Genomic DNA, 8,163 nt, shown 5'->3' on the forward strand with positions numbered 1-8,163 from the left:
GTACATGACAGCACTGCAGACCATCTGCCCTGAATCTTGAATGACGACCAATTTCAGGCCTACAGGACAACCAAATCAATTCAGAGCATTCTGGGTTCTTTCTTAAAGAACCCCTCATCTTCGTTATCAGCAAACCCTATTTATTTCAGCATTGCAAGCTGCTGCTATGACAACAATTCAAATGCTCTGATGACCTGTTTTTGAAAGTCAGTGAAATAGTAAATGTCTCCTAGAACTGACCAGTATAATTGGTCTTTTTTTTTTTTTTATGGAACAAGTCACTATCAAGTTGGATGAGTAAGCTCAAAATGTACAAGACCAGGTTCAGTAATGAAAAAAGTAACAAAAGTACAACAAAAACAAAGCAGGGTTTGGAAACAGAGCCAGATTCCAATTCTACATCTGAACTTCTTTAGTCTTAGATAGGTAACTCTTAAACTAGTTGTCTTATTTGTGAAATAGGAGTACTAAGCTTACCTTGTAGATTTGTCGGGAGGTCTGCTGCAAGCATGTGTGTCCTATGGTCTGGCATGAGATAAAATGTGCAGTTAATATTATTACCTCCCCAGGTTGGCCGGGGTTAGCCAGCCCCACCCCCTGTGCAATCTGCCCTGGCCTCTGAATCCAGCATTGGCTGATCCGCTTACTGTGCCTCAGAGACGGTTCTGAGTAGTCACAGGAAGACTAAGTATCGGGGTGTTTTGTACTCTGGAGGTCCAAATTTAAAACTGTGAGAGGAAAGAAAGGCCACGTCTTTCTAGCCGCAGCAAAGTAGACAAGTGAAGATTAAATGGGCCAAATACTAACAGCACATTTTACACCTGATTTACTGAAGTAACACCCCATATCTACCCTTACTTTTGACCGTGACTCAAATTCATCTCTAACATCTAAGAGCCACACGCTTCAGTTTGTTCAGGAGACCCAAGCCCTAGGCACAGGAGACTTCACGAATCAGAACTGAAGTTCTGAGTGAAAGTCCTCTATGGAATCATTTCCCAATTCATAAATGTCCACCACTAGGATTCTCTGCAGTTTTATACATATGAAACTTCTCTGTATTCAAAACATAATAATATTAAGCATCTGTAGGAGAGTAAGTTGATACCAACATCAAAATGTAAACACATAAAGTAACAGGATGTTATAAGATCTGCTTTTTACATTTTTTTCATATTCTATAAAAGAATATAGGATAAGCAAAATGGTTGTCTACATCTAACTGCAGACACAGTTTTAGCTCTTTTAGCTAAAGATCCTCTCTTTAATCCTTCAAGATCCTCTCTCATAGTTTATAATATCATTCAAATTTTACATTTACCCTTTCCATATGTTCCGAGCAGGAAACGTGACTGAAAACAGAAATTCAGAGAGACATGTGATATTCAATAATATAAAACATTTTTGAGAAGAACAAAAGGAACACCCTAATGAAAATACTTGTTGGATTTGGTTTTACTCCAATGTTACCCAAGTATCATTCCTTTGGTAATCATTGTTTTACTTCTAAGGGTTTATTTTTTCTGAGATTTTTTGAATGTTCTTCTATGAAGATGTTTTTATAACAAAGGTTGTTATTTTAAGTCTTATTTCAAATCTCATCTAACTAAAAAGTATAGCTGAAGCCACTTCTCAAATGAGACTTTCCCGCTCGGTTTTCTGAAACTGTAGGCCTTATGATACAATAGTACAATTGTTTGGGCTGTGGCACGTCGCATTAGATAAGATGAGACACTGATGAAGTCACCAGAAGTTTAAGATGTGTCATATCACTTAAAAGATTAAAACTAACATAATAGATGAAGGAAATCCATCAAATGATGATTAAATTTTTTTTGACAGTTACACTTTAATCTTGAGACTATAAGTGGTGGTTAGTTTCTGAAAAATCCAGACAGTAATTTCTCTAAGTAAGGGTATAAAAGTATTACCAGTGGAGAACTCTCTACAGCATAGACGGGTGAGTGAGGGATGCATAGCGAATGTGGTCTGAAATTTTGAATTATATAATGGGATGGAACAAGATAGGAAGGATTTTAAACACCTTCTTAGAAAATCATGCAACAATAAAGTAAAATGTACATTTATTGAAATCTCTCTTCATGAGATGTAAAGTCTATGTCTTCCCGCCTTTCAAATTAAAAAAATCTTTAGAACTTAAGTTATTTCATTTTATGCAATAATATTCTTGAAGTTTTGCCAATAAAAGGGATCTTCTTACACTAAAGGAAGATTTAAATAAAACCAGGATAAGGATGGCAAACACATGGCAGGAATAATGCTTCTCAGCCCTCCTCAACATGCTGCAAGCCTTTGTTGTGAAATCGAGTGGGGCCTGTGCATGAAGGCCTCTTTTTTTTCCCCATTTCGTGTAGGCAAGACTCCAGCCTCCATGACCTTCCCTGAGTTCCAAAGGGCAGATTATTGAACTGTTGCTAGTCAAGGAAGGAGCAGCCAAGAAACCACCTGAGGCAAGATTAAAGGGACCAGGGAAGCTCATTAAGATTAAGAGACCACCTGAGACCCTGCACACACTCTAATCTTGTCAGCAACCTCACCCTTGAAGTATTGTTAAAAACTCATCAAATCCTCCCGGGTTGGGACACATAGTTTTTTGAAGCAGGAGCCTGCTGCGTCCCCCTCTGCCTGGCAAAATAATAAAGCTATCCTTTTCTACTTCACCCAAAGCTCTGTCTCTGAGATTCGATTCGGCACTGGCATACAGAGAAGCTGAGCTTTCAGTAACAGTTGCCCTCTTCCTCAATGTGATAGCTAATTTTATGTGTCAACTTGGCTAGGCTAGAGTGCCTAGTTGTTTGGTCATACAGTCTAGATGTCGCTGTGAAGATATTGCCTCTGTGTGATTAACATTTACAATCAGTAGATTTGAGTAAAGCAGATTACCCTCCATAATATGGGTGGGCTCACCCAATGAGTTGAAGACCTTAAGAGCAAAGACTGAGGTTTCTGAAAGAAGAAGCAAGTCTGTCTCAAGACTGTACCATCAATTCTTACCTGAATTTCCAACCTGCTGGACTGCCCTACAGATTCCACACTTTGCCAGCTCCCACAATCACAAGAGTCAATTCCTTAAAATGAATCTCTTTCTGTATATAAATATACACATTGATTCTGGAGAGCTCTAACTAATATGCCCAGTAAGTCCAGTCATGGCCTTTTCTCAATGCTTGCTCCAAGCAGCCACTACCAATTAGAGGTGACACACATAATTAAACCTATTTGCCATTTCAGCACTAGGAGATCTTATGTTTAAGGAAATAGCATGTAGGATACTTGCATAAAGTAAAAAAAATCCTTTTGTAATGTGTTTAATCATTTTTGTCATTTAGGTATAGTTTGTTTGTTATATAATCAGCTTGCTTAAATCAAAACACATCTCACAACTTTTTTTTATATTGTAGAAAAGTTTCCTGCAGCCTACCAGTAATTACAAACAGCACACAGATGTTTTAAAAATCAAAGCTTATATTATAAAACGGTCTACTTGAGCTTTTCCAAACTTCATGCACGCTAAACCTGATGTCTGAAATGCATATTTCTCATAGAGCATAAAGCCATCTCTGGAGACATGTCATCAAAATGTGTCTTTATAGGAACTACGTGAAGAGTCTTGAGAGAGAATTTCGAAGACCTTTCTGAGACTATGAACAAGCCCTTCAGCATCTCTGAGTTTCAGTTTCTCCATCAGAAAATGATGTGATGGATTAGAAGGCTTTACAACCCCTTCCTGCCGTGGGACCAGTGGCTTACAGCAAATGGAGAACATGAGTTGAAGGCAGTTTCATTTCAGAGACTTGACTTTTAAGGTCACTTTAAAATTTCTCTAGTAGGTGACCCTACATAGTACGCTTTATTATCTACATCATTTAGCATTATAAGAACCTCAGTGTTGTCAATTCCAACATTTATAGTGATAGTTTGTTTGTCATTAACTAATAAAGAAATGTGAGTTTGTGAAGTTTGTGTCATTTATCATGTTATGAATGACTATTGCAAAGCATTCCATAATTTAAAATCTTTTAGGTTAAGCAGATTTTAAACATATTAAAAAACTATAGAACATAAGAGAATAGAAATCTATGCATCTGTCATCCAGATTTATCAATACACTTTGCAATTTTTGCTCAAGACACCTTAAGGATAAAATATTACAGATAAAGCTACTTTCAACTGTCGAATCTCCTTTGTGAGCTTCTCCATCTCTACTCAACCTTTAAATGTTGGTGTTCTCGACCTTGATCTCGAACTGACCTTTCCTCTTTCTCTGTAAATGATTTCATCCATTTCCGCAGAGTTAAAGGCATAGTTAAGATGAAGGCACATATATTGTTGGAGGGCCTTAGCCATAGGGCCTTTCCCCAGCACCAAAAGAGTCTACCAGCCTCCCCTGCCAGACCGTCTACTCAGAGCCCAGATCCATTGTATTCAACTGACTACTTAACGGCACCACTGCTATCCATCCCACCAACTCATATGTCTCCCACCTCTCAGTACATATTACCATCAGCAGCTTGGTTGCTTAGTCAGACATTTAAGTCATTCTTGATTTTTCTTTTATTTACTCCCTACATCCAAGCATCACCTTATACATTTGTTCCCACCTAAAAGACACATCTCATTTTGCCTACTATTCTTCATTTCCCTTGCTATCATCCTACTCCACGATGCCAATATGTCTGACCTGGACAATTTCAACTGCCTTTATGTGGTCTCCATTCCCCCCTCAATTCATTCTTCACACTGGGTGACGAGTAAACTTAACATGGAAGTTGGACCATGTTACCATGTTGATTAATCATTCACAGGTTTCACATTACTCTAAGAACAAAGCCCACATTGCTAATCCCAGCCGACAAGTCTGCCTTATCCCGTCTCTCAATCTGATCCTGTCACTTCAATCTCTTCATGCCATTTACCCTCTGCTCACTGTCTGAGGCTCACTCCTCCCCACCCCCACTCCTAGTTTTTCAAATCAGCTCTTCTCCACCTCAGAGCTTTATCTCATGTGTTCCCACTGCCTGAAAGCTTTCCCCACACAATCTGACTCCTTGCAATCAGAGGACCAATATGGAATTCACCAACCTCTCACTAAACAGACATTCCCAATCTGTGATGTTTTTTTAAAAAAAATTCCTTCCTGGATGTCTTATAATTCAAAAATATTTTATTTGTCTAATTATCTGTTTTTAGTTTCTTCCCTCCACTGGAATATAAATTCTAATAGTTGATGTGTATGTGAATTTTTGTGATTCCAGCAAAGTCTCAATTTCTAAAACATAGTAAGCATTCAAAAATGTACTTTAGGGGCTTCCCTGGTGGTGCAGTGGTTAGGAATCTGCCTGCCAATGCAGGGGACACGGGTTCGTGCCCCGGTCTGGGAAGATCCCACATGCCACGGAGCGGCTAGGCCCGTGAGCCACAACTACTGAGCCTGCGCGTCTGGAGCCTGTGCTCCGCAACGGGAGAGGCCGCGATAGTGAGAGGCCCGCGCACCGCAATGAAGAGTGGCCCCCACTCGCCGCAACTGGAGAAAGCCCTTGCACAGAAACGAAGACCCAACACAGCCAAAAATAAATAAATTAATTAATTAATTTTTAAAAAATGTACTTTAAAGGAAATAAAGTATTCCATCCATCTGGGAAAAAAAAAGAGTCCTTAGCCACAAGCTCTTTTCCTGCTATTCCCCATGTCGTTAAATCAATAGCCCATTATTTTCTGACAAAACATTTTTCATTTTGCCACAGACCTCTAAACAAAATTGTTAGAAGAAAATAGAGAGAATGTTATATTTCATTTAGGTAGCCTGAACGATTTATTTTGGATTTCGGATAGATGTTTAGCTAATTAGCTAGATGATAGATGGATAGATGATAGGCAAATTTATATATTTATTTTAATGTATATTACATAAATAATAAATTTAATTTCCATTTATATTATATATAGTATATATGGCATATATGTATATATGTGTATAATATGCATACATTATAACACAATGCCATAATAGAAAAATACACTTTTCTAAAAATTGTAATAATGAAGAACATGCTGAAACATGATGAAAGGTTATGATATGGTGTTCAGCCAAAAAGTATAATGTAAAATGTAATTTCAATACAATTACAGGTATACAAAATGTGTATACATATATATATAAGAAAAGTCACTAGGCAAAATGAAAATCATTGTATTAGGGTTTCTATTATTACTTAATATGTTTTCAAAATATTTGCTTTTATATCATCATCTTTTACATCAAAAATAAAAATAAGGACAAATGGAGCAATAACAACCTTTCATGAAACATTTGTAAAGCTGATCTTAAAAGCTGAATTGTATCATGTTACAGGTAACATATATTTTACTGTTGATTGTTACAATTGCTTTGAGCAGTAGTGTATCTGGAGCCATAAACAAGAGATGATTCTTAAGCAAAATTGGAGACAATAGAGCAATTTTAGCAAATTAAATAGGCATTATTGTTCATAAATATTGTTGATATTTAGCCATTTGGTCTTTAACCTATTCAAAAACAAGTACAGAGAGAGAAACAAAATAAAGGCCTTTCAGCCTGGATCCCATCACTTGAACCATGAAGATAATAAATGTTTATTTCTTTGAAGTAAAATTTTTATTTCCTTGAGTTAGTAGGAAAATAATGGTATTTTCATTTGAAACATATTTAAAGACTGTCAACTTATATTATGTTTCACTATTTAAGTCAAACACTCTTGTGTGACAGGTACTGAATCACCCACTGGGCCCCAAAGGAGGTGAAGTGCCAGACCACCTTCATTAAAAACCACAGCAGGACTTCCCTGGTGGTGCAGTGTTTAAGAATCTGCCTGCCAGTGCAGGGGACACGGGTTTGATCCCTGGTCTGGGAAGAACCCACATGCTGTGGAGCAACTAAGCCTGTGCACCACAACTACTGAGCCTGCACTCTAGAGCCCACCAGCCACAACTACTGAGCCTGCGTGCCACAACTACTGAAGCTGGCACTCCTAGAGCCTGTGCTCTGCAACAAGAGAAGCCACTGCAATGAGAAGCCCGTGCACCGCAATGAAGAGTAGCCCCTGCTCGCCACAAGTAGAGGAAGCCCATGCACAGCAACGAAGACCCAACGCAGCCAAAAATAAATAAATAAATAAATAAAAACCACAGCAGACAGCGTATCTTTGTCATAGGTGCTGCCCAGCCCAGTGGCCCAGGGCAAAAGGAGCACATGAGAAGGCAAGTTGATTCTTTCCGTTAAGAGTCCTTTGGGGAAGATGACATTTGTACAGGCCTTTGAAGGATGGGTAGGGTTTCACCAAATTTAGAGTAGAAGGAAAGGGCAATCAACATTGAAATCAGGATGAGTAAGGTCATGGGAAGCAGTTTTTAAAATCGCATCATCATTCTTGACTAGAGGAGAAGGCAAAAGATGAAAGAACTAATATTTTCTTTTATATACAGCACTGGCCTGTCCTTCAATAAGAATCTAGTTCATTTTTTTAGTTATATACACTTCATAATAGGAAATGAATCAAATGTACTATCTTTGTTATAAAATTATATTTTTGATTAAATACTCCAAGGCAAATATATTAGTGGAAGAGATAATCACATACTTATACTGAAAGAAAAAATATTTACTAGTATTTAATGAAATTTAAAAAATATATATGTTAGGTTCATGGCAATTCATATCCCACCCACAGAGTGACAGAAAATAGTTTTTAAAATCTAATTTTAGCAAATTATTTTTCATATGGGTAATTGACTTGCTTTCCTTTTTAAATGCTAATGCTATCATTATAGGAGACAATAAATGTTAGTTAACAATATAAGTAACTTCAATACAGAATAGCATCTGTCACAACGCAGTCAGAGCCCCCTGTAACAAATCTCCCATCTTTAAATTGTAGATACATGCTTTTGTTATTCTTTCCCTTATACAATATGGAAGAATCACAGAAATTAATGGCCTTTTAATTTGGTGTCTTGAAATAAACAAGATGAAAGACACACGTGAACTTCATAGCCATTAACAAGTTTACAGAACAGACACATATATGTGATCAAAAAATGTTTATATTTTTGGGACACTATATAAGAAATTTCACTGCCCAATCCTTACCTTCTTTTTATTGTGCC

The sequence above is a fragment of the Eubalaena glacialis genome, chromosome 11 (genome assembly GCF_028564815.1).
Source record: "Eubalaena glacialis isolate mEubGla1 chromosome 11, mEubGla1.1.hap2.+ XY, whole genome shotgun sequence".
Taxonomy (NCBI): Eukaryota; Metazoa; Chordata; class Mammalia; order Artiodactyla; family Balaenidae; genus Eubalaena; species Eubalaena glacialis.